The sequence below is a fragment of the Canis lupus genome, chromosome 4 (assembly GCF_011100685.1).
Source record: "Canis lupus familiaris isolate Mischka breed German Shepherd chromosome 4, alternate assembly UU_Cfam_GSD_1.0, whole genome shotgun sequence".
Lineage (NCBI taxonomy): Eukaryota > Metazoa > Chordata > Mammalia > Carnivora > Canidae > Canis > Canis lupus.
Window position 1 is genome coordinate 86,959,181 of NC_049225.1, and position 26,585 is coordinate 86,985,765.

Genomic DNA, 26,585 nt, shown 5'->3' on the forward strand with positions numbered 1-26,585 from the left:
TCACTAAGGGATAAGCCAACCCCTCCCAAGGCCTCACCCACCTCCAAGGTACCCTCCCCTGCACACGGGTGTTCACTCCCCCACAAGCTCTGACGGCGGATATCCATCTCAGGTGCTGCTTCCCGGGGCACCACTCATGTAAACCCAGCCAATCGCATCAGTAGATGCGCCTCTACACTGGTCCCTTGCTTATTGGGCCCTCCTTGCTTATTTTGCTTCCTTTGTTTCCCCATCTGCAAGACAAGTAGAACAGGGATAGTCCCGCACCTAACGCAAATCAGTGTCCTGTTCCTCCCATCCACTCAGAAGCCAAACCCCAAGCAACTGCAGCGTCCTGTGCAAGGTGAGAAGGAATGCGGGTGCGGAGAGGCAACTCTGTGGGTTACAATCCAGGGGTCAGCTTAGGGGCCTCATGGGAGTATGAAGTGGGAGGAGACAAAACAAATACCCAGGACCCAGTAAGTACCAATCAAAGCAACCAAGTGTCCTTGGTTGCTTGTGATGTTCTTATTTTTAGCACTGAAAGACCCATGAGTAGGAAACTTCTCAGTCACAGGCAAACGGGGACAGCTGACCATCCTATTGCCAATACACATTAGCCTTTTTTTTTTTTAGCCCTTTTTATTAACAGTATGAAATCCAGATCAGTGACTGAAAATTTGGTTGCCGATAGCAACTGCCACTCAAGATGGCTTAAGGCACATTTTCAAAGCTCATGGAATGGTTCACATGAGGATGTTATTAAAATATATATATATATATATGAGTCTACTCACAGTGCCTGCACTCACTTATTAGTCTTGAGTGGGAAACACAGAAAAAAAAAATCCCAGTTTTCAAATTGCAAATTAATAACTTGGGACAATACCCTAGCGTCCCTGACTCTCGAAGCTCATCTCACCAGTCATCAGCCCATTGAGAACATTTTTCCACTCCAGCTTTCTGCCACCCTGGGAAAATAAATCACACTCTTCTTCCTGAAGTCTGAGTACTGGAAACGGTTTTATTTTACATAAAATTTCATTTTATGATTACTCTTAGGAATTTTTCTTCCTTTATAGATTTATGCTTTCGGCAAACTCACTGATCTATACTTCTTTTACCAACAATTTACTCTGGCATCTCAGCAGCATTTACAACCATTATTTCTCAATCTTGTGCAATTTTGGAGTAATTCAAAAGTATTTGTGCCACCGTGTTGCATTATTTTTGTTGTTATAAACTTCATCCATGTGTGGATAAAGTAAAATTAACTTTTAGATGGTTCGCAAGATCTCCATTCATAATGAGATCTTCCATTATCTAAATAATGACAGAAGGTAGTGATGCCCAAGACCGGCACCCAAAGTGTCAGAGACTAACTTCTCTATTTTCTATTTTACCATTTGTACAGAATACGATGACTGCACTCCTCTGCAATGACTTGTAATAAAATCCATGTTAAGTAAGAATTCTGCTGATGAAATAAGCTATCTAGAATGGTAAATAGTAGTCAATAGTTTGCATAATTTTTATTATACTTTGTCATAATAAATAAGAGAAATACATTCATAGACGGACTATCTAAGAATGGTCAGGAACATTGATACAAGACTTCTGGTCTCAGTTCCAACACAGTAGCTTGGAATTCGGCATTTCTGCCCGACGGCAACAATGGCAGCAAAAACTAGACGAACACAAAAACCACTATTCTCTGAGACCCATCAGAAGACAGAGGTTGCAGAGTGAGCCAGCACCCTGAAATCTAGAGAGAAGTTACTTCCAGGGAGACACAGGACCTACACTTTACTTACCTAAAGCAGAAGCTACAGGGTGCCCCGAGGCCAGCCAGAACTTTGGAGATGTTTCTGAACTGCTGGAAACCAAATGTCAACAAGTAGGATAGTCCTCTCAGTCACGGTCAGAGTCCTCCTTCTCCAGAGGCCTTCACAGGCTTGTACTTCAGGTATTCTCAGGTTCTCATTGTGAAGATCAAGGTGAACCCCAAGACTCCAGAGGGAAACAGAAGGAGCAGCCCTTGTGAAATCCACCTAGACCTTTCTTCTATGGAACAAAGGTTTAGTTTAATCTTGAAGGTCATCTCATCAGAGGCCACCAGGAAGACCCCATTCTGGCTGGGGCATGGGAAACACTGCCTCTCCAGCCCTGTTCCAGCCTTCTTGTCCCAATTAAAAGACAAAGAAAGAACATAATTATGGAGAAGAAGGCTTCAAGGACACAAAGGGAGAAAGGGGGAATATACGTGCCACAATCAGGGAAGGAATATAAGTGGTGTGGGGGTTGGGGAAGCTCTACAGGAGGAGGGATGGAAAGATTTGTGAAGGTCACAACTCTAAGACGCAAGTTGCCCTTGTACTCTAAAGACTGAGAACCAATCAAAAGATAAGAGAATAACTTCCCATCCCCACATCCTACGACCATGCTAATAAGGTTTCATAGCAACAGTGAACCCCAACCAGGGGAGCTGTGAAAGAGAGACTCGTGGCAGAGAAGCACAAAGGGAAGCCCTAATGCCAAGAGAAGAACCACAAACAAGGCCAGTAGAGAAATTTGAGGGCTTTGGAGATAATGGCCATGACAAATAACCCAGGGCAACCCACGCAGAGATTAATATAAAGTCTCACACGTAAGGATTATTACCTTAGTATTTACTGCCCCACAGAACATGCTTGGCTCTCAACAATAACAACACAATTATGAGGCATGTTGGAAAAGCATTTAATAAAAGCCAACTTGCATCCATGATAAAAATGCTAAAAATCTGGGAATAGAAGGTAGCTTTCCTGACACAAGAGAGGATGTATACAAAACTCTGCCGTTTACATTAAATTTAGTGATGAGACATTGAATGCTTTGCCCTTAGCATGAGGAGCAAGGCAAATATCTCCTTCTTCCCTCACTCCTAGTCACCAAAATACTGAAAGTCACTCCCTGAGAATGTCATGTTTGGGAGCAAATTGGCCTGATTCTGTATGCCATGCCAGTAGTGCACCATTTAAAGGCTCACTTTGGGGGCACCTGAGTCACTCAGTCGGTTAAGCCTGGGACTCTTGGTTTCAACTCAGTTCATGACCTCAAGGTTGTGAGACTGAGCCTCCCATCAGGCTCCATGCTCAGTGTGGAGTCTGTTCGAGATTCTCTCCTCCTCCCTCTGTCCCTCCTTCCATTCATGTGCTCTTGCTTTCAAATAAATAAATAAATAAATAAATAAATAAATAAATAAATAAATAAATAAAATCTTTTTTTTTTTAAAGAGGCTTACTTGCTGATGACTTTTTAGTGACTACCTGATTTATTGTTTTTTTTTTTCGAATACCTGATTTGTTGTAGTCAACATTAATTCAAAAAACACTTGATGGGTTTCTACTGAATGAAAGAGATTAAGATAAGCACAGGGAAGAGAAGAGTGAGAACAAGTAACATTCTCTCCATAGCCTGTAACCAGTAGTTATTCTGGTCAGTATGTTTTCCTTTACCCTCTTCAGTAAGGTCATGTCGCACGTTTGTAACATAGTTGAGCACTTTATCATGGTACTTTTGCATTTCATCCTGGGATTCCCCAAACCACCTGGTTGAGTTTTTTGTTTTGTTTTTGTTTTTGTTTGCAGAGATTAAGTTTCGCCTTTTGTGTTGTGAAGTTTGGGTGTCAGCAAAGGCATGGCATCATGAATCTACCATTACTGTATCAATCAGAATAGTTAATAATTTTATTTGAGGCCACTAAGTATTTCACATTCTCAATTCTCACCTTCCAAGCTTCACTGTTGATACTGATGAAGGTTTTTAGAGTGTACTTCACTACAGTTTCTTCAAAGAGAAGTCAAAGGCTACAATCCTTTGATAAACCTCAAAGCTAATGCTTTGAACTGAAGAGTCGGTGACTTGGAAGTGGAGTTGTGTGTTTTCTTTCTAATCTCCTAACATTTTTTCATACAAATAATTTTTGAAATTTTATATCACAAGATGCCAGGGGGCAAGGTAAATACACAAAATTTTATTCTTCATTTCAGCCAAACACCAAAATGTAGATGTTTGTTTCTAAGATTGCTGTTCTAATTTTAAAATTCAAATCAAAACATTGAAATGAAGACAAGCAAATAAAATAAGTAGCTGCAGGTTAGATTTGATGAAATCATAATAAATATGGTAAGTTAAATTTTAAAAATTAAAACTTTCACTCAACAATAATGGCTTCATCCAGACCACACAATATTTCATCTTCTTTGTCAGTTGATCACAAGTTCTGATTTGGTTTGTAGTAAAACTTGAATAACTATGGACACTGAATTTAATGAATTCAGAGGGAGATAGATAGATAGATAGATGATAGATAGATAGATAGATGATAGATAGATAGATATTTGGTGAGGAAGTTTCCATCATGGAAATCTTGGGTTTTAGTCTGTAAAAGAATTCTGTTCTCACCAAGATAAATGCAAAAAGCAGTTACATATAATATATTCACATCTATAATCTAATCTTAAATCTTATGTGAGTATTCAGAGGAATATTATATTTCTATTGAACTTAATAGGATGGTAGTGGATCAAGAATACTTGGTGAAATTCCAGTTACCACTACCAAGGAAGAACAGTTGGTATCAAATGCAAATAAACTATCAACTCTTTAGAGCTCAGAAACCTATACCTGTCTTATTGTGAAAGGACAAAGCTCAAAGATAGTTTGACAATCACATCTTATGGTTGTTGACCTAAACTCAGATAACTGAATTTTTTTCAATAATTCTATGAAAATTGTTTCCAACAGGTTAAGATTTAAAATCTTGTGATTCAGTTAACAAAATTATTTTCAGAATTAACTATTTTAGAGAACCTAAATTTGTAAAAGAGTTGCTTTTTTTTTTTTTTTTTCTCCTTAGAAAGGTCATGAAAAGCAGGAGCAGCTTGATTATTTAGCTGCACCAAATGCTTTTCCAGGGGAGGTGGGGAAACAACTTAGAAGCTAAAGAAGGTAGTATGAAGCACTATATCTAGGTAAAATTGTCCAAACTTCTATTTTTTTTTTTATGATTTCACATGTCCACAGAATAAAAGCAGAGAGAAAAATCCTTTTTTCGAACTCTATTTTCATTTAAATGGGACCTTTGAGATTAAACTTTATTAAAAAAATTTTCAAACAAAACTATGGAACGAAGGACTCTTGGTTGTATTTTTTTCTTTAAAGTCATATAATTCATTGCAAACAGAACTTCATCGTTTCCTCAAATAGCTGGGAAACTCATTTAACTATGTTGTATGTGAACTTGTCGACAGATTTGAGAAAAGCAATTTTAGATGTCAGAATGAGAAAGCACCGAAGGGAAAAAAACAGTCTTTTTAAATGCAATCTCTATGTTAAGATGCATTATTATTCCCTGTAATGTTACCCTTTGATGTACGTATAATTCCTAGGGTAGTCAATTAAAAGATTAAAAGACCCTGTGGCCACATTATGAATTATAATTATTTGGGCAATCTGGTGCTCAGGTAGATAAATGGCCTGAAAAAGTTTGAAAATAATGATGCTAGTACAGAAGGAAGTCAAAATATGTTTTCCTTTTTGAACTCAACACTGTGACATAACTTCTTAAGCGCTTGTCTTTCAGTGTCGGCTCTTAGAGCCACAGGTCACTGACTTTTAAAATTTTTGGAGGAACTCAGCAGATAAGTAGGCTCACTCCTATTGAAATTGCACCACAGATAAGAACCCTAGTCTATAAAAACAATCTGCCCAGTGCTTAGCACACAGTCCTCTAGAAACATCTCAAAGCATTCGCTCCTGCTGCCAAAATCAACTATAACTTTCCCCATCTGACCTTTTTCAAATCTGATTGCATTCCTCTATTTTCCCCTGTGGGCAGGTACATGGATCCAATCCACAGTCACTTTACAATCCCGTCTTGGAGGTGTGCAAGTATTAGTTCAGTCGTAAAAAGCCTTGCCAGGAACAGTGGATATCTCTTCCGTCTGGCAAACCCTCGCCGTCTACCTAGAAACACTTCATTGGGAAGTTAGAGAGACTTTCCCAGTTAAACATGAAGCCCTTTAAATCCAAAAATTCAATAGAGGCAATTTAATATTCTCTAGCGTGGATTCATTGCACCACCTATACTAATTCATTATGGGATTTTTAAAAAATAATTCTCCTAACAAAAATTCCGATGATGGACACTATAAACAGCAAATAAAATCCCAATAGAATGGAATGAAGCACCTGTAATTAAACTGTATAGAAATGCATGGAAATATTTTAGGCTTAACTGTGATAATACAAAGTATAATATCCAATTCTCTCCTATCCATTTATTCAACAAATATTTGTTAAAATAATAGTGAAAGGGAATATAAGGGAAGGGAGAAGAAATGTGTGGGAAATATCAGAAAAGGAGACAGAACATAAAGACTCCTAACTCTGGGAAACGAACTAGGGGTGGTGGAAGGGGAGGAGGGCAGGGGGTAGGGGGGAATGGGTGGGTGACGGGCACTGAGGGGGGCACTTGACGGGATGAGCACTGGGTGTTATTCTGTATGTTGGTAAATTGAACACCAATAAAAAATAAATTTATTATAAAAAAAAACTAGTTCATAAGGATTAAACCAGTCCTTAAATTAGATACTAAGATAATTTACCAAATAATTCAAATTTGTTTTTTTTTTTTTTTTCAAATAATTCAAATTTGAAATAATTTTCTCTGAAATTTATAATTTGGCCTTACTTTGAATTTAACTTTATAGTCAGCATAATTATTTCTATGACCTAAAATGATAATTAACTTTATATATATTAATTCAATAATATTTATTATGACCATTGATTTTAAAACTCCATGCACTTATATCTCACACATATGCTATGTATAATATATTTTAGACATATAGCATGCTCTCATGTGATACTTTGTAACTATTTAAGACAACAGGAACTAAAGGTTCTTAAAATTCAAGGTTAATAAGAATTATATGTGGTATCTTCTTTTACAACCAGATTTCAAATCTCCATCCACACAGTGTTAGATTCAATAGCACTGGCTCAGAGCTAGAAATCTGCCTTTTGACAAATATGCCATGTAGTCTTCATGAATAACCCAAGTTAACATCACTTTAAGAAGCCAGAGAGTTGAGTGTCATTACTCTGATTTCACTGCTTTCAATCAAGATTCACCTAATGAGAAAAACGTGCATCTTTTTGCTCAAAAGCCCTTAGGCAACCACACCACTCAAACCTGTAGCTGTTCTTTCAATGTTGCATCAAACTGAACCATATAAACAATTTTCTAAAATGCTAAATAGGCATTGTTGACTGAATTCATGGATTCTTCTTGGAGAGGACACTAATTATATACGTTCTGATACTGCAAGAGCATGTATGTTTTACAATAATTTATCATACAGCCCGGAGAGTACATCAGTAGTTAATGCCTTTGGATATTAGGAAAATAGGAAGGGTGTATTCTAGTTTATGGGGCGTGAGTTCAGTTGGATACACTTACAAAAAACCGAGTCACTTAGCTAAAGAGCCTCTGTCGGCAGAAGCTTTTCTCCTGCTTGAGTCCCTGTTCCCTGAAGAAGTTTCCCTCACTTCATAAGATAGTATGACTAGTGGTGATGACTCTTCGGATTTGTGGCACGTTTGGTGGCCGGGGTGCACTTCTAGAGATATACGCCAAAATCAGATAACCTGACCCTGTATACTTTTAAAACTACTAACACAACAAATTTCTTGGAGCTGCGATTTATCTGGACAAGCTAATAAAAATATGGTAGATAAATTCACATCCCGTGAGAACACGAAGCAAGAAAATGCTCCATAAACTTCCTTCTCCTCGTTCTGCCCTCCAGTTCAACGTGGATGAACACTTCAAGGACCTGGACACGTGATGACCACAAGATTTGTTTCTTGAGTCTCTAGCTTCTGCTAAGGACCTGAGAACAGAAAACCAACAGATGGATGCTGCCCTCATCTAATCTATGATATATTCATCCCTGTTGAAGAGTACGCATCATATAAATTCCTTCTTTGTTGAAATGCAACTGGAAATAGGAGAATATATAAAGTAATATTAAAGACAAAATGCCTTAGAAGATAAAAGATCACTGATTATATACTTGATTTTTGTCTTCGATCTCTAAAATACCAATAAGATGGTTGAAAAAATTTTATTAATTCCATTTAATAAATATATACTTGTATATGTCATTATTTAAATCACAGACAGGTTAGATAGGAAATATAATAGTTGAGTTTTTTTTACTACACCATTGGTTTTTAATTAAACCCAAATTTTGAATCTAGTCATTTCAAATATAAAAGAGATCTAGACATACAAAGTCAAATTTTTTTATTAGCCTCAAAGATCTAAAACAGTTCCTGCTGGACAACACTATTTTTTGTACATTATAGATGTGTTGTATCTGGAAGAGGTAATTTCAGAAATGACACTGGAGTGCTTCGACTCTTAAAGTTTCTTCTTGTGTTTTGTTTTAGAGAAGGGGATGTAAAAATCACTGCTACCACCAACTATCAACTTTGTCCCCCCATCAGTGATTAGTCATAAATGGACACGCCTCCAGACACACTTTTCCTAAGAGCACATGGCTCCCTGGGGCTTCTCAATCTGTTCACAGATTCGAAAGTAGCACCACTGAATCCTCTTTAGCCTGAAAGTTTATGGTACAAAAGTAGCTGATCTGGATCTGAATCCCATTTCTCTCACTTAGGAATTCTATAATCTTGGGTATCTGAGATTTGTTCTTTTCATCTGCTGCATAGGCATAATTATCATGCCCAACTCAATGAGTTGTTATGAAAAGTGAATATGAAAATATATAAGGGGGCATGTGGGTGGCTCAGTTGGTGAAGTGTCTGCCTTCAGCTCAGGCCATGATCCCAGGGTCCGGGGCTGGAGCCCACATAGGGCTCCCTGCTCAACGTGGAGTCGGCTTCTCCCTCTCCCATTGCTCCCCACCCCCACACTTGTGCTCTCTCTCTCTCTCTCGAATATATAAATAAAATCTTTAAATTTTTAGACAATTCCTCTATTATCAAATATGTATTTGCACTAGATACCCATCTATACCTGTATTTGTGTAGATACCAGGAGAGAGAAACTCCAGAGGTACTCCTTGTACATGTACTTAGAGTTTGTGATCCACCGAGCTCACTTTCTTTACTCCACCTACATCTTTTTCAGAGGAACACATCTCTGTACCATGAACTGAGAGAAGGTCTCACTGCCTTGAAGAGACGACCCACGTCAGTGCCGTCTTACCACATGTGTGACAACAGCCCTCAGGACAGCCTGGCCGCTGCTTGTCCATTGCCAAGAGCAACTCAGTGCAGTCTCCCAGGGGCAGAGGAGTCTTGGACGAGAAGGAAAATCACATGCCTTATTGTTCTCTTCCTCTACATTTTTCTTCAGCCTCCTGGAATAATCTTGTAAAATATTTGCATCCTTTTTTGGAGACTACCCAAGTGAGAGCAGTTACGGAAAGTGTCTTCTGTTCAACATCAGCAATATAATATACACTTAAGCTACAATCAGCTAAAAGCTAGACAGAGCAAACACTTCATTTCGTTTCTCATCATAGAGATAATAGTTTATAAATTGTTTTGTGTTCCTGAACTCAGGGTAAAAACTTGAGAGCTTTTTTTGCCAATTTCTTTTATGGCACACAGGGTGCATTAAGCAATGTCTCGACACTTGCTGACTTTCTCTGACACACAGACAGACACAGACAGAGAGGAGATAAAACAGTAATAATGGATTCTGTTACTTTATTATCTGGGAAACTAACTTAGCTTAGTTAGGTTTTTGGTTTTTAATTACACACACACACACACACACACACAGTCAAACTCATCTCAGATAGATGCATAGTACTGCATATTTTAAAGTATAAAGTATATTTGGAGCAAAATAATTTCCTTAAAGTTACATTCTATTCCTAGCAGTTTTAGTTCTATTGAGACAACATAGAATTTCAAAATTATGTAGTTCACGTAACTAATTAATAATTAATAATTTACTTTAAATGACATTAAGCATCACGCTACGTATTTTGGGTTCTACTATAACAAATGTTGACAAGTTAACCTATATTTTTAATGCAGTACAATTTTACAACCAAACTCTGCTACATATACCAATAATCTACCAAAGGGACGAAAGTATATAAATTCTAGATATAAAATTAGGCAAGTAAAATTAGCCTTAGTATAAAGAAGCTGAATGACTTAGGAAAATGTTGCGTAAGAAGTAACTGCTGACAAAATTGTGCCCCCAGCAAGATCAACTTGATTATCATAATTGGCTGTATAATTGCCACCATATTATCCCATTTCTAACCAAGGACTACTGTTCAGTCCACTAGAGAAATTTATTTCACTGTAAATTCAGTATATATTTTAGAGAAGATAGCAACAGATGAGAATCATTTACAGTAATCTATTTCAACATTAAATTTTCTGGAATATTGTATTTTGAGAATTACCATTATTTTTGAGCTTTCTTGAGCTAGCATTTAAATCTTAAAATCTTATAGGCAGTGGCACAAAATCTATGATTTTTGTACAAAATTGTGGTAGGACAATGGATATTTCTTAAAGCGTGGTGAGGAAAGCGGAGTATTGCTTTTAAATGCATATTTTATAATATGAAGGCATAGAAGTCATGAAGAGGAAATCATAAGTTATATTGCAAATCCTGGCCCTCTTACCTCACTTGGAGATAGTTGATATTTTCTGGCTGGTGAAGATGGTTCACTATCCAGCCCACTTCCCTTCACTGCTTTTTCCTCTACCTACCTGGAGGCTTTGGGGCCAGGTGTTGAGAGGAGTTGTGTCGGGATAAAAGGAAACTTGAATCCTGGAGTAAAGTAGCCCAGAAGGGAAATCATACAAAGAATATTTTCATTGGGCTTGATGTGAGTGAGTGATTGAGTTTGTAAATGCATATATGTGTGTGTATATTATATATATAGTGTTGTGTTACCGAGATCCTCGCACAGTTGACCTGCCCTGACGACTACAGCATTTAAAGCAGCATGAGTAATACCTAGACTATGGAATGAGGCTGCTATACAGCAGCATCCAGTTAACACCTGCTATTTTTATTATTATTAATAGACATGGTAAATCATTTCGATTTAAAGTCACACTGTAGAAACTAGATAAAAAAGAGAGATTAAAACTAATTATAATAATGAAGGAAGAACTCGGGTAGTGAAGATATCTTGACTAGGGAAGCATGCCAAGGAGCATTGTAAGGCGTGTTACCCAAAGTGAACAAGTGTCTCCTGTTGCTAAAAACGAGAAGATTGAGATCAAACGCTAGATACTTGTTGACTGAGAGATTTATGGAAACCTATGATAATGATGATTAAAGATTTAAAAAGGGTGTTTTTAAAAGGGAGGTAGCAATATAAAAATTAAAGTCTAAAGAGAATTTTCTGGAAGAAAAAGACAGAATCAACCTGCTGTTTCTGTAAACTTCCTGTTCTTAAGCAAAACCTAAAAAATACAAAGCAAGTTCCTTTCTCATGACAGAGTACAGAAAAAGGGAATATAGAACACAGTTTTCTTTAATAGCAAACCTTACATAGATAATGACAGAGAACAAGTCATTAAATCGTTCACTGGGATGCCTGGGTGGCTCAGTAGTTGAGCATCTGCCTTTGGCTCAGGGAGTGATCCCGGGGTCCTGGGATCGAGTCCCACATTGGGCTCCCTGCATGGAGCCTGCTTTTCCCTCTGCCTGTGTCTCTGCCTCTCTCTCTCCCTCTCTGTGCCCCTCATGAATAAATAGATAGAATCTTAAAAAAAATAAATAAACTCCTTTCACCCTTTATTAAGGCCAGTTGATCAACTTAAGTTTGTATGATAATTTAATTGGAACTTGCCATATGTTGACACATGTATAATGCTGTCTAAAAACATACCATAATGAAAATGTACAAATTGTATATGTTTCATTATCTTAAATAATTATTTTTATTTAAGTGCGATCTTTTTTTTTCTTTCCTTTGTTCAATTAGATTTGAGACATTAAAGTGCTTTTTAATACTAAAGCAATTGAAAATATTTGTATTTCAGCTCTGTTACTATAAGAGGATAAAATGACAGTACAACAGCCTTCTAGTGACATCTACTGAACAACCAAATTCTTCCTTTAGCAATAAATATAAAAGGAAAAAGTATCTTAAAAACAGGAAAAAAAGAATTTTCCTGAGCTTCCATACAGAATTAAAATATGAAATTTTAAATCAGACTATTCGGTATTACTTAGTTAAATGTGACAGGAAACTAATTTAACAAGAATATTGATTGTGCTGACACATCACAAAATGTAAATTACTGCCAAAGTATGCTGTCAATTTTACTCCCTCATGATCTCCATTTCCACAAAAATTTGAGTATAACTTTAAGAATAAAAAAAAAGATTGCTTATGAATGGAGGTGCTGACGAGTAAGTAATGAGTGCATAACAGACTCAAGAAAATTCGAGAAAGAATGAGACATAGAAGTTAAGAAAAATAATAAAGAAATTGAAGTAAACAAAGTATTTGAAAAGATTCTAAGAACTAAAGATTATTTATTAAATGTCCATATTAGCTAAATTAATACATAATAAAAATATGACAGGGGCCAATGATTAGTAGAAAATTATTAATTATTTTTAATGTTAGTAAAATGTATAGATTAGTAAGAACTTTAAATTCTATTATATTAAAGAATTTTCCTAATATATTCTCATTTAATCAACCAGGTAGCCCCAAGAGGTGAGTATATTTTAGGTTAGCTGGCAAGGAAACCATGGCGACGTGAGCTTAAGTGGCCAGGCTCATGTCATAAGGGCAGGACGAGGTCATAAAACTTGGACTTCAGAGATTAACCCCGGCGTCCTTTACATTACAGAGCTCCCATTTAGAGGGAAAAAATGCATTCTTTAAAGAAGACGCTTACAACATTCGGCATGTGTCAAAAACACAGCTATTATAATTCATCATTTAAAATAGTGTGTCATGACCTTGGGACAATCATCTGCATTCTTTAACTGAAAAATAAAGCTGTCAGGTATTTTTTAAATATTTCTTTTATGCTTTACTGATTTCTTCTTTCTATAATATTATCTTAAATATTTTAGAACATTCCATTTGTACATAATAGTTTTTGGCACCTGTTTCTGATTTTAAATTATGGCTGTAATTATGCAAGAATCCAGCCAAATTCTGTTGATGATATTTTTATTGCTCTTGTCAATAAAACATAGATGATTTTAAGAAAAGCTTTATATCAATAATATCATAATCTTAATGACACAGAACAATTATTATAATTTCCTTAAAGATAAGTAGAAAGATCATTGATTTTCACACAGTGTTCTTAACCAACGTCAAAACATCAATGTAGTTGCTTGCTCTGACGCTCATGGATGCTGCTAGAGTTGCACACAGATTGATAAAATTTAAGCATGCTTAGCACCATTCCGTGATGAAATAAAAACAAGATAATTCAGTGGAGAATTAGGTCATAGCTCAAGAGGCATCACTTCCACTGTACCATAAAGAAGAAAGAAGCAGTGATGTAGATAGAGGTATATTTGTAGATTCAGAAGTGGGTAGGAGATTGTCAATTCAGCAGGTCTCCATTGCTCAAACTTTGAACATTGAAAAGCAGAACTAGCCCTTCGCCAGCTTCTAAGAGGTAACATCTGAGTCCTTGGATTATTCTGTTTAATAAGCGTATTTCTATATGCTTGAGGGCTTGAGTCAAGCTGTCTCTGTTTGACCAAATAAGCTTATTCTTTTGATGTAATTCCTGATAAAGGAGTTGTATTTATCGGCGCGTTTGAGGTGCTGGTGGGGAGGAAATGAGGCTGGAACCTGCTGGTTGAGGTCAGTTATGTGGGCCCCAGACCCCTGCAGGAATGTTTGGATCATGATTTTTCATCTTGTATTGACCAGTCTATTAGTCTCTGCTCTGAGACTGTGGACTACTTTTGGCAGCATTTTGTATGGATTTTGAGATTTGTCACTACCTAGAGGGTCAAATACTCTATCATCGCATGGTGTATTAATTAAAATGAAATTTGTCATTTTCTTTGATCAGTAAGCAAGTTTCCAAACAAGATCTCTGAACCAAATTACTTGCTGAGATTGGCCTTCCTCTTGGCTTGGATTCCTTTCTCCAGTACTGCTGTATGTCTTCAAGAACACATTAGGTGCAAAATAAATGCTTACAGTGATGTTGATGATGATGATACATAAAGACTGATGACTACTCTAAAGAGTCATTGCACATACGCTGAAATCAAAGAAAATTATATGAAAATGAGAAAGGTAAAATCATGAAGAATCTCTTTGAAGTCACCAAAGTTTATTTATTTATTTATTTTTTTAAGTCACCAAAGTTTAAACAACGTTCTTCTACGATGTCTCATTATCCACTGCTTCCGTCTGACATGCCTTTTGTTATTCACATTTAGTTCACCAAACAAACCAAAATCCTGTGATTTTTAAATGTATTTTAAACTTTCAACCTAAGAATCATAAACTGTGTGACAGTATCTGATTACCCTGCTTGTTCATGGAATATCTTAAATGACCGATTTTAACTGTGTTATGAATCTGTCTCCATTTACACAAGGAGATTAAAAGAATAATTCCTCCTGGAAACATTTAATTTTAAATAATTTTAACTTTAATGCATGAATGAGTAAATGAAAGATGGAATAAATGAATAAATGAATAAATGTAAACCTCTTAAAATAAAAAAATTGTTTTAAAATTAAGATAAATTGATGGCAATGTTTTCAACAAGAAATGATGCAGTGTTGGGATTCCCAAGGGGCATGGGTACATTTCCTATACACAACTAACCTTCTTTTAACCTTGCTAGGAATTCAAGCTAGGAATACTAGGATACTCATCCATATTTCCAAAATATTACATATATTTCCCAAAAAACACATAAAGGATAGTCATCTAGGTCTACTCTATGCCTTCAGGTAGTTGGGAATTTTTGCACCATTTATGAGGAGAGAAGAAAGAGGCAGAAAATCCAAGTAACTAAGACAAAATTGAACAGCTGATAAAGGGGAAATTTGGAGTTCAGGTAAAATTTAATGTAGCAGGTATGCATTTTCAGAACCTCAAACTTATTTAAATGATATAACTTACTTTTTAATAGGCCAACTTCATCTCTCTCTAAAGAGAGAGACTACACAGTCCAAATCAACTCCAGATGAACACAGTGTACTTGGATTTTCCCATCTCTGGCCTCTTCCTCTCCCCCAGAGATCAGTGTCAGTTTCTGAGGATACATGAAATATCATCACACAAGTTGAGAAACTGAGGGTGTGACGAGACCTCTGAGGGTAATGGTGATCATCTATCCTAAGTGGCCATGTCATGTTGGATCATTAGTGATCATTTCTATATCTAAAGTCCTTACTTACTCTGTGCCTGACACTGTTTTGTACATTTTATCATGTGTTGATTTTCCGTAGATTTTTTATCTGAGGAATCTGAGTCACAAAAATGGTGCTATTTGCCAAATGTCCTACAGCTAGAATGAGGACTCTGGCTTCTGATTCTGAACCCAGTCACTGCAATACGCTGCCTCTGAATGTCCCCAAGATGCATAGATGCATAGTATCAGTCCTTGGATGTGGATGTATATCTACTCAGAGTGGCATCACAGAAGCCACTCTGCCCACCCCACCCCCACCCTACCTCTAGTTCCATTATGTTTGAACTGTTGTTATTGGGAAGATGACAAGAGTCCTTCAGGTCATCAGTCCCTCCGTGTCCTGTGTGTATGTGTTCTTTCAAATCTATTGAATCTAGGCTGCTCCCTCTCAGTAGGATCCATGTGCCTCTCTCCACACGCCGTTCCCGTGCCATGGTAAACAGGAAATATTCTATGGGAATCACCTGCTAGGACAAGACAGGGGTATAACATAGACCTCCTATAATCTCACATCTGCCAACCATGTAGAGATTCCATCATCCCAACTTTAAGAGCTAGCACCAGCAGCCAACCCAAGTACAAGACCCTTTTCAAAAAACCACTGGTCTTCTCACTTCTCTGTAGAATTTTCTTCCCATAAATGTTGGGTGTGGGGCATAGAGGAGAAGGATGATGGCTATGCCTCCACAGGTATCCCATCTAGATCTGTTTTACAAACAAGCTAAATTTTATTAAAGCTTAAAACCCAACAGTTTTATGTCTTTGTCCTATAGTTGGCTTGACAGTTTCCCATGGAGACCTGGGTTGTAACAGAGTTAGAGATCCACAGACGTTGAGGGAACAACAGCAAATGCGTCCCTAATGTCCTATCACCACAGCAAGGTAAAAATAACGAAATACTATCTCCTGTCCCCAGAGAATTCAGGGACCTCAGATCCAAATCCTTACCTTCTAATTCCTTGTGATTTCTAGAATATCTTGTAGGTGTTTTTTAAAAGCAGCTACATTCCGCCATCTCCCCATGTGATATCAACATGCATTTTTTTTTTTTCACTGTAGTGGTTGTCTCAGAAATGTCGTGAGGCTTCTCTCTGGAGCTCTTCCCTAACATACTACAGAATCACATGAGGAGATAGAGGAAATAGTCTCTACTCCAACTTACGTTACTTTCTCTTCTCAGGACTCATCCTCCATCTTCAAAACTTTATTTGATATTGTCCTTCATATTTCTCACTCTTTATTATAGCCTCTAATACATAACAATCTTCTGTGATTCTAGAAAAACTGGACTCAAACTGAGTGGCCCATATCAAAGTCTCTTCAAATTATGTATTTTTCTCGGGCCACATGTATCTTCTTTGGCTTTTTCCCTTTAGGGGTGAGTTTCATCTACAGATACTAGTTATGTTTACTCGCCAGCTTGGCTGTTAAAAAATAAACTGAAGCATATTGAAATTGTTTCAGAGTTTATTTGAGCAAAAACGTATTCAAATCAGGTGATGCCAAACCTAATGTGGTTAGAGGAGAGCTTCGCCGAAATGATCCAGAGAAGAGGCTAACGCAGAGAAGGTATGGAAGCAAGGAATGGAAATTATTGATTGGCTTCAGCTTAAAGCCCAGTTGGCTGTTGGTGATTGATTGCCTTGAGCATTTTGATTTCATGACCCGCAGGCATTTACAGACTTAGACTGTGGTTTGCTTACGTAGGCAGCCATGCATTAGAGCCACCTCAGTCTAATGCCCTCCTTGTTTAATTACTTTAACAGAGTTGTAATATCTAAATTCTGTGGTGGCAAAATAGCCCTGATACACTCATACTTGCCCCACACCACAGAAGAATAGTTTACCTTGGGCACACAGATTAATAGATATAATAGATTAATAGAGTCTCAACTATCTTTGAACTACAAAACCAGATATGACTAAAGAGGGAAACCCAAACTGAATGACCCCAAACCACACCTGTGTTTTTCTATTCTGGAACCCGGAGTACACATGTCAGACAAGCTATAGTCCTCTTAACATGGGAGGGATGTGGCCCTAATGCTAGGGTGTGGGGATCAAGTGGAGGTGGAAAGAAGAGCAAAAGTTACTCAGCACCATCATGGCAGGTTTTTTCTATCACAAAGAGAAAAGGTTGGGTGGTTTTTACAAACAAATAGAACCAACTAATGTTTCATAACATACACGTGGTTCCAGTAAGTATTCTTCACATCAGTTAAATCAAAATTGCATACTCCTCTAGGAAGGTCTGACGCTGGAGGCAGGCACAATTTTCTTCCCCTGGATCTACAGCTCTTTGGTTTCTGAATAGAGACACTCCTGCCTGCCGGTAGCAAGACATATAGACTTTTGACAAATATCCAGGGCTTGATGAAGCTACCGTGGGCAAGGATCGTTTGTCTAATACAGTATTTTGTGAAGATTTCGCAGCACTGTTCATTAAGCTTTAAGATTTAAATAATCTTGAAAATTCTTTTGAAATGATAAGCAATTCAGAAATGTTTTTAATGATTTTGCATTTTACAGAATAGATGTGTGAGCATCAGATAACCAAAGAATGGCAGAAAGTAGAAATAATCCAGACTTTTGGATTTCAAATCCTGCCTTTCTAGCCTTTAGAATACCCAGGGTAGGAAAAAGATGTGTTTCTCATGGCCTAAAGCCAGTGGGGAGCATGTTTCCCTCTCATAGTCCAGGGTCAGGTGGTTCCCGGTTTTCACAGACTGAATTCAGATGAGGCAGTTGGTCTGCATTCAGCTTTGTTTCTAAGTGCTGAGTGATTTCATGCACTTATCCTTTCTTTTCTGCCTGTCTGGTTTCCATGGAAATGCAGGCCTTTAGAAAAAGCAGAGCCTTGCACCTCATGCACAGGCAGTGTGTGTTATTTTTGGAGTCAACTGAGTAGTGAACACATCCCAAAATGTCAGTGTGAACAGGTCCTGGCAAGGGCAAGCAGGGATACAGAGTGAAGGTACAATAACCAATTGTCTTACTGTAGAAAGAACTTTGCATCCAGGGGGGTCACCGGTGATCTGTTATTCTACAAGAAATACAAAATTTATCTTGGTAAACATTAACCTAAATGGAAGGAGGACATAAGATGGAGAAAAATTCAAACGGGCTTTTGTGGCTTCACTAAATATTTACTGAGGAATATTTATCAGGAATTATAGAGATGGACCTCTTACTCAAGTGAGCACTTAAATAAAATTTTTCTAAACTTGAGATCTGTCAACTTCTCCGCCAGAGTACATAATTTCACAAAGAATCTTTCCTAAGTTAAAATGCATTTCTTCTCCCAAACACAACCACTTTCAAAATAAAATGAAGTGTGATACTAATTTAAAGAAAAAAAATTAAAGGTACTCGAAAAAACTATTGATTGTGTTATTTAATGGGAAATAATTTTGCGTTTCCTTGAGTTATAAGCTGATTCTTGGTGAACTTATTTGACTTAATATTTCTCAGTTTTCATTCTCGGTATGTTACAGTTCTAGAGCACACACAACTGCCTTCACTTCTATTGCTAACAGAACTTCTTAAACCTCACATAAAGTCATGGTGGGCTTTAAGGAGATGCTTGGATATATAAATGTTAATCATAAAAAAAGACTTGCTAATTGCACAAAGTAATCCCCTCTTTGTGCAAGTCCAAATTCAAAGAACTCTGCAATTTGTTTTAAATTTTCTCTTCTTCCAATTAGATCCCTGACAAATTTTTTTAACATAAAGGATAAGAAACAATAAATAACATACAAAATGCTGTGGGATAAATAAATCAGTGTATATGGGGGAAATTTTTACTCAACTAAAGCTTTACCTTGTAAGAGGTTATGTCCATGGAGGAAAGTTGAAAAGCAAAAAGGTGCAGAAAAGAAAAACACCTAAAATGCCCACCCACAAAGGGCAAAAATGTATATTCATACAAATAACTCTCAAAACTTGTTTTGTATTCTGAGGGAGAGGGACTCAAAAAAGGAAGGAACAAAATAGCTTAGGTCTCAAGAGAAAGGAAAGAAGAAAACTCTTATTATGACCTAGAGGTCAAAGCTAACTTTAACCAGAATGGCAAAATGAGAAAATAAAATCGAGACAACAAACCAATTTTAATACTTTGTTGTTTTAATAAGGGAATAAAGGCAATGTGTCGCTGGAGAAGGAAAGGTAAACCACAATCAGAATCACCTACCATAAAAAAAAAAAAAAAGAATCGCCTACCATGAGCATGCCAAGTCGAAAGCTCCAGTAAACATACCTGGTTTTCCCAGCATGATTGAGGTATTGTTGGCATATAACATTGTATACATTCTAATAAGCGTATCTTAATGAAAAACATAGATATAGATAATACTACATTTCAACTAAGGATGACTTTTTGAGATTAGTTTTAACTATTTTTATCCTTAATGAGAAAAGTGCATGCTTGTGAGCCCATGCATCAGCCAAAAATATGCTTGTTTCTTTAAAATATAAAGCTTTATCTCAAGCATCCAGGAAAAGAAATAGTTGCTGTTATCCAGGAATCAGCACTGCCCATCACTCATCATGGATCTTGCAATTCAATGCCAGAGAGGTCATGGGGGACTGAGGATGGGTGACACATTATAGGCCACTGGTGATTCAAAATCTGCCTCAGAAACATAGATACCTAAAAATTATGCAAGCATAATTTTAGATGATTTTTATGTCTTGAAATCATTGTCTTTTGAGTCCCCCCGGTCAGATTTAATCATACGTAACTAACAGGAAAACATTCCATTGAAAAAGCCCTGCTCTATCCAAAACTCAGCTAACCGAGTCCACTACTCCTGCGAGCTGCTACCTCTTTCCATTCCTACCTCGGGAAGAATATTTGTGTGCTCTCCCATCACATCTGCCTCCGCTTCACTGCTCACCATGGGCTTATCCCTGGTCCCTGCATCTACGTAAATGAGGACTGACAACTGGGAGAGAAAGAAATGAGCCTCTGAGAAATCCCAGGTCATGTCTTTAGATGTAAATCTTTCTGATTGGTATCATCATCCCGCTTCAATTTTGCCAGGGTTTGCTACTGGACAGAGAACATCTTTGAAAATATGCTGCCACCAATGATACACGGACATCTTCGGCGTTCACCTCATCTCATGGGTAGGACTCGAGCTTGTCTTCTCTTAGTGAACTTCTGTTAGCTTCTAATGATCCCTCCTTCCCCCTTGTAAGTGTTCCAATCTCTCAAAAAAAAAAAAAAAAAAAATGTGTTCATTTATCTGCTTGGGAATTTTTCCTGAGAAGGACTAGGTCATTTTTGCAGCTTGCTAGCATCTCCTTCAATGTGTACAAATCAAATATGCCTGATGCCAGCTTAGCCATCACGGCTCTGAAGTCTAGGAAAGGGCGCCGCACTGTATGATGTGCTCTAAGACGCAAGCCTGAAATCCAAGTCCGGAAAGCAAATGCAAGGATCTTATGTCAATCAACTGACTGCCTAATCACCAACAACGTCCTGGAGTTAGCCCGAGGAATCTGCTACAGTCTGTTTCATGAATTCTTAAGGGGACCTGCCTTGTGTGCAGCTAGAGACTTGCAGAGACTCTAATATCTCGACGGTGTCAGGAAGACAAGCCAAGGACAAGACACATCACAGGCTCTGCATTTATATAAATGAAATCGCCAGCACGTCTCAGCACCTGGAATCTCCAACTATTATGTAACTTCTTTGTGCACTGGCGGCACTTTTAAAATTTTTGAAAGATGGAGCACAGAGGGTTTTTAGGATAATGCAACTCTTCTGTATGATATCATAAAGGCCGACTCAGGCCGTTATACATTTGTTAAAACCCATAAGATGTTCAACACCAAGAGCGAGCCCTAATATAAACTATAGACTCTGGGTGAAAATGATGTGTCACTGTAGGTTCATCGATTGTAACAGATGTACCACCCTGATGGGATATATTGATAAAGGGAGAGAATACGCACGTGTGAGGGTAGGGGGTATGTGGGAAATCTCTACACTTTCTGCTCAATTTTTCTGTGAACCAAAAGCTGCTTTAAAAAATACAGTTTTATTTTTTTTATTTTATTTTGTTTAAATATTTTATTTATTTTTAGAGAGAGAGAGAGAGAGAGAGAGAGACTGTGTGCACAGAAGGGGAGGGCCAGAGGGAGAAGGAGAGGGAGAGAACCTCAAACAGACTCCCCACTGAGCACTGAGCCCTCCATGGGGCTGGATTCAGGCCCCTGACATCATGACACGAGCCAAAACCAAGAGTCAGATGCTTTAACCGACTGAGCCACCCAGGCACCCCATAAAATATATTTTTAAAAAATGTTTTACATCACATAAAATGAATGCATGTCTTTCTTCTGCCTAATGTGACACTGGGAACAGGCACAAAGTTTTATTCGTTTCTTTGACCCCCACCTGCCATGTCTGCATAGGGCGTCACGAACAGGAGGTTCTTAGTGATTGTTGTTGGAAGCATAACCCCTTCAGGCCAGGTTTGTGGCTTACTGTTGAATTATTATTTATAAAACTCATAGTCAAAACATAGTTATGCTTAGTCAGACTGTAGCTACACACGATATTGTATGAAGCTGATTGACTCTTTGTCCTCCTATTGTTTCATGAGGAATTCCAACCCCCTCCTCCATGAATTTATCAGTAGAGATTATGTCTATTTACTCACATAAATGCAGCCCACAGATACGCAGCTCAAGAAAGGTAGAGTAAATACACTGTATTCATCAGAGACTCCGGAACCTGAGTTTCTGTTCACAGTCCGTGTTTGACCTCTATTCTCAAGGTCAACTCATGTTTCAAAATGGCCGGACTTCTAGCATCAAGTTGGTTTTCCAGGGCAAAAGAAATCAACTTCAAAAACCTCTTCCTAAGGAAACAAATTCATTTAATAACATTCCCAGAGACTTCATAAAACTCACCACTTAGATTTCACTGTGGAGGATTTGGTGGCGTGCCTATCCTGAGTGGCGGAGATTATGAGACATGTAGTCTTTTACTCTGGATGGCAACATGGCTCCAAAAATCAGAGGTCTGCTACTAGGGAGGAAAATGAGACCTCATGTTGGGTTCGCCAGAGTAGCCCGTGCCTCACTGACCCTCGAACGTGCCTGAGAACCTCTCCCGTGCCTGCCTTCCCTTTAACAAACCACTGCACAACACCCATCCGTGCTTCTCCTGTTCTGGATTCCTCTTTGACGTCTGATGTTCTGGGAGCCGCTCTCTGGCATCATCATGCCCTCCACTGTGCCTTCAGAGTGGGAACTTCGGTGTCAAGCATCAAGAGGACTGTATCCAGATATTCCCTCCTGAAAGCCACTTTTTCTCAAGTTTCCACAACAGATCTTTACTCTAAGCTTTTTTTGGAATGAATAATTGCTGCCCTAACTTCATGCAGCCATTTGCAATCTGGACACAGAGCCAGAATTTTCATGCCCAAGATCTTGGAAATTTCTGCTGAAACTCTCAGACCATGGCTCCTTTCTCAAAGGCTCCACTAGAGCTCCAGAAACTGGATGCTGCCCTGAGGTCAGGCCCCTTGTCCACTTTCTTCCTCAGGCCACCTTTGACCAAAACAGAGCACATCTCAAGGGTGTCAAATCTGGGAGATGGACATGGGTCGCACTCCTCTTGGATTCTGGTAGGGCATCCCCCTGGGAACAATTCCTGGTTATTTTCTCTGGCGTATACATGCATCAGTGATTCCTTCTACACTGTGTCTGTTCTTGTTGTTGATGTTGTTTTACAAAATTTCTCTTCAGGTCATAAAAGGAAGCTCTGTAAGTAGATATATTCTATTATTATTAAAAGTTCAAACATCAAATCTTAAGGAAATTGTCACATGATTGGATTAGATGTTAGAGTCAGATATAAACAGAGTGAATGTATTCTATTTATAAGCACAATTAGAGAAACAAAAAAATGTGAGAATTTAAAAATGTGTTCACTTTTATATGTTTTAGGTTTTTGATGATCCAATTTTATCTCATAAGCCATTTCTTAGACATATTCATGGGTCATGTATACATGAGAGCAAGGACAGGATAGCCCACGTATTAATTATTTGGAAGAAACAAACCAAGTGACTGGCTTCCATTTTGGCCAAATTTTCAACACTAGACTCATATCAGCAAAAGAATTTTGAAGCGGAATACAGTGGGCAAGAGAAACGGATCAGAAGCGAGAGAACATGTATACTTAGGGAGAGGCTCTCTGGAGCCAGGCTGTCTGAGTTCAAATGGCAACTCAAATACTCATGTGCTTGTGATTCTGGAAAAGGTAATTAATCTCTCTGTGCCTCACTTCCTGAATCTGGGAAGCAGAAATAATAACATTATGTGACTTTTGAATTACTCTGCATAAATACCTTGAAGCAACATCTGGTAGGTGCTGTGCTATATAAGTCTTAGCTATTATGATTAACTTGAAAAAGACTTCAGAACGCGATACATCATATTGCAAATCAACTCTTATTAGTGGAATATTTGAGCCAACTTTATGATTGCATCGAAGGTATCAAACATGTCTCAGTTAGAATCTGCTTCCCCTAAAAGATAAATATTAATAGCCACCTGCCCCCTCAAATAAGAGCCTATGGAAATCTGAAGAAACTAACAAGCATCAACATCAAGTATCTTCTCTGTGCCTGGTATTTCCGGCCACCTCATGGCGTAGCTCCACGATGCATCAGCACAACGTATTCCTGTTGAATTGAATGCCAGGGGATGCCAGTAATATAGACTGCAGGGTAATGGGTAGCCCCTGGAGTCGTCCAAAACAAAAGTCGTGGCTATTATGCCAGCAACACACATATATGTTTTTTCTTCCAAAATTTTATTTAAATTCAAGTTAGTTAACATACTGTCATATTAGTTTCAGGAGTAGAATTTAGTGATTCATCACTTACATACAACACCTGGTGCTCATCCCAGTAAGTGCCCTCCTTAATTCCTATCATTCACTTAACCCATCCCTCCACCAACCCACCTCCCCTCCACCAACCCTCCGTTTGTTCTCTATATTCAAGAAACACTTATGGTTTGTCTTCCTCTCTGTTTTTATCTTATTTTATTTTCCCTTTCCTTCCCCTCTGCTCATCTGTTTTGTTTCTTAAATTCCACATATGAGTGAAGTCATGTGGTATTTGTCTTTCTCTGACTGACTTATTTTGCTTAGCACAATACCCTCTAGTTCCATCCATGTCACTACAAATGGTAAGATTCCATTCTTTTTGATGCCTGAATAATATTTCACTATATATCCCCAACATATTTTTGAAATTGTTTATTTATTTATTTATTTATTTACTTATTTACTTATTTATTTATTTGAAAGTGAGAATGTGCACAAGCAAAGGCAGGGGAGGGGTAGGGAGAGGGAGAGGGAGAAACAGACTCTGCTGAGCAGGGAGCCTGATGTAGGGCTCAATCCCAGGACCCTTGGATCATGACCTGAGTCAAAGGCAGATGCTTAACCGACTGAGCCACCCAGATGCCTCTTTTCCACATCTTCTTTATCCATTCATCAGTCGATGGGCATCTGGGCTCTTTCCATAATTTGGCTCTTGTGGACATTGCTGCTATAAGCATTGAGGTGCAACGGGCAACATGTATTATATTACAAATTGACTAGTAAGGAAACATCCTCACTGAGGATAAGTTAAATTGCTCAATTTGGTATTATTACTGAGCAGAACCAACTCTTCAATATCAGCTTTAATAAGTCTCTGCTCAACCAACAGTGCCCTAATGGTGTGCCGGAATTTAATAGCATGTTAAACACATGAGACTGTAATTGCTCTTTTATATTCAGAGTTTGCGGCTGGGCCAGATTAGGTCCTGTGGACTTCTGAGAGTGTCCAAGAAACTAAAATAGGTCAACTATCCTTGCTGATACGGAAAAGCTCTTTCAAGAGCAACTGAGACCTACTAAAAAGGGAAAAGGAGTAATTAATTGTGAGTAATCTCAGGACCAAAGCTACTCATCTCTGGTCCCGGGCTTTGGAGACACTCAAGGTCTCAGGGGAAGCAATCTTCCTTACCTGTGAAGGAGGTGAGGAAATGGAGGGGCAGCCGATGGCTTCTGCCTTTTTTCTCCTCCCATCATTCTAGACCTTTCTCATGGGCCCCTTTATTTTTTCAAAGTCTGAATCTTCTTCTTTGATGTTCCCAGTTGTCACTGTGTTTAATGAGCACACTTTATGCCAAATTCTTAGTGGAGAGAGAACAGAATCATTTCATCTTAATGCCAGTTTGTGTCAAATTGTGCAAAGAATGGTTAAGAAAATAAGTGGCCAAACAGATACAAATATATGAATTTTCAGTGTTTTGTGTAAGTCATGGCAGGCTACCATGTAAGAAGAAAACACTCCCCAAACTTAGTGGCTTGACGTAGCAAAGATTAATTTTTAGTTGATTCAACATGATCTTTAGTTCAGGTGATAGATCATGGCCTCAGATTTCGCTTCCTTAACACAACGACCCAAGCAAATAGAGACCCCAACGTGCTGAAGCTGCAACATCTGGAATATGCCTCATCCTTGACGGACACTGCGTAGAAAACAAGGGCTGAACAGCCCTCATATTGGGCATCAGCGTTTCAAACAAGAAATGTGACAAGCCACCTATTCATAATCCATTGGTCATTGCTAGTTATATGGTCTTGCCTAATCGTTAGGTAGTTGGGAATAGTAACCCGACTCGGTCCTTCCCCAGAGCCAGCAACACGATACAAAGGAGTATCTGCAGGACCTACCTATGCTTTTTCATGAGCAGGGATAGATTCAACATTTTATATATTACACACTTCCTCAGGTTGGACTTGAGTTGCACAAATCAAGAAAATGCTGCTTTGAGAACATGTTCATTCTTTAGTGAAAGATTATTGTAATTCTACCAAGGAAGAGCTAACGCCTATACACAGTCCTATAAACTCATCTGTGTTTTGCTTGTTTTAATTCAAGCACAGTCTGTCCTTTTACCTTGATGAGTTACACTGGAACACTTTTTAATGTGTCCCTATTGCTCCTCATTTCACTATTTTTTAAGTACGCTCACATCTATGTTTCAGAAAAAAAATATTTGCGTCACAATGAGCTCCAATACATGTACATGCA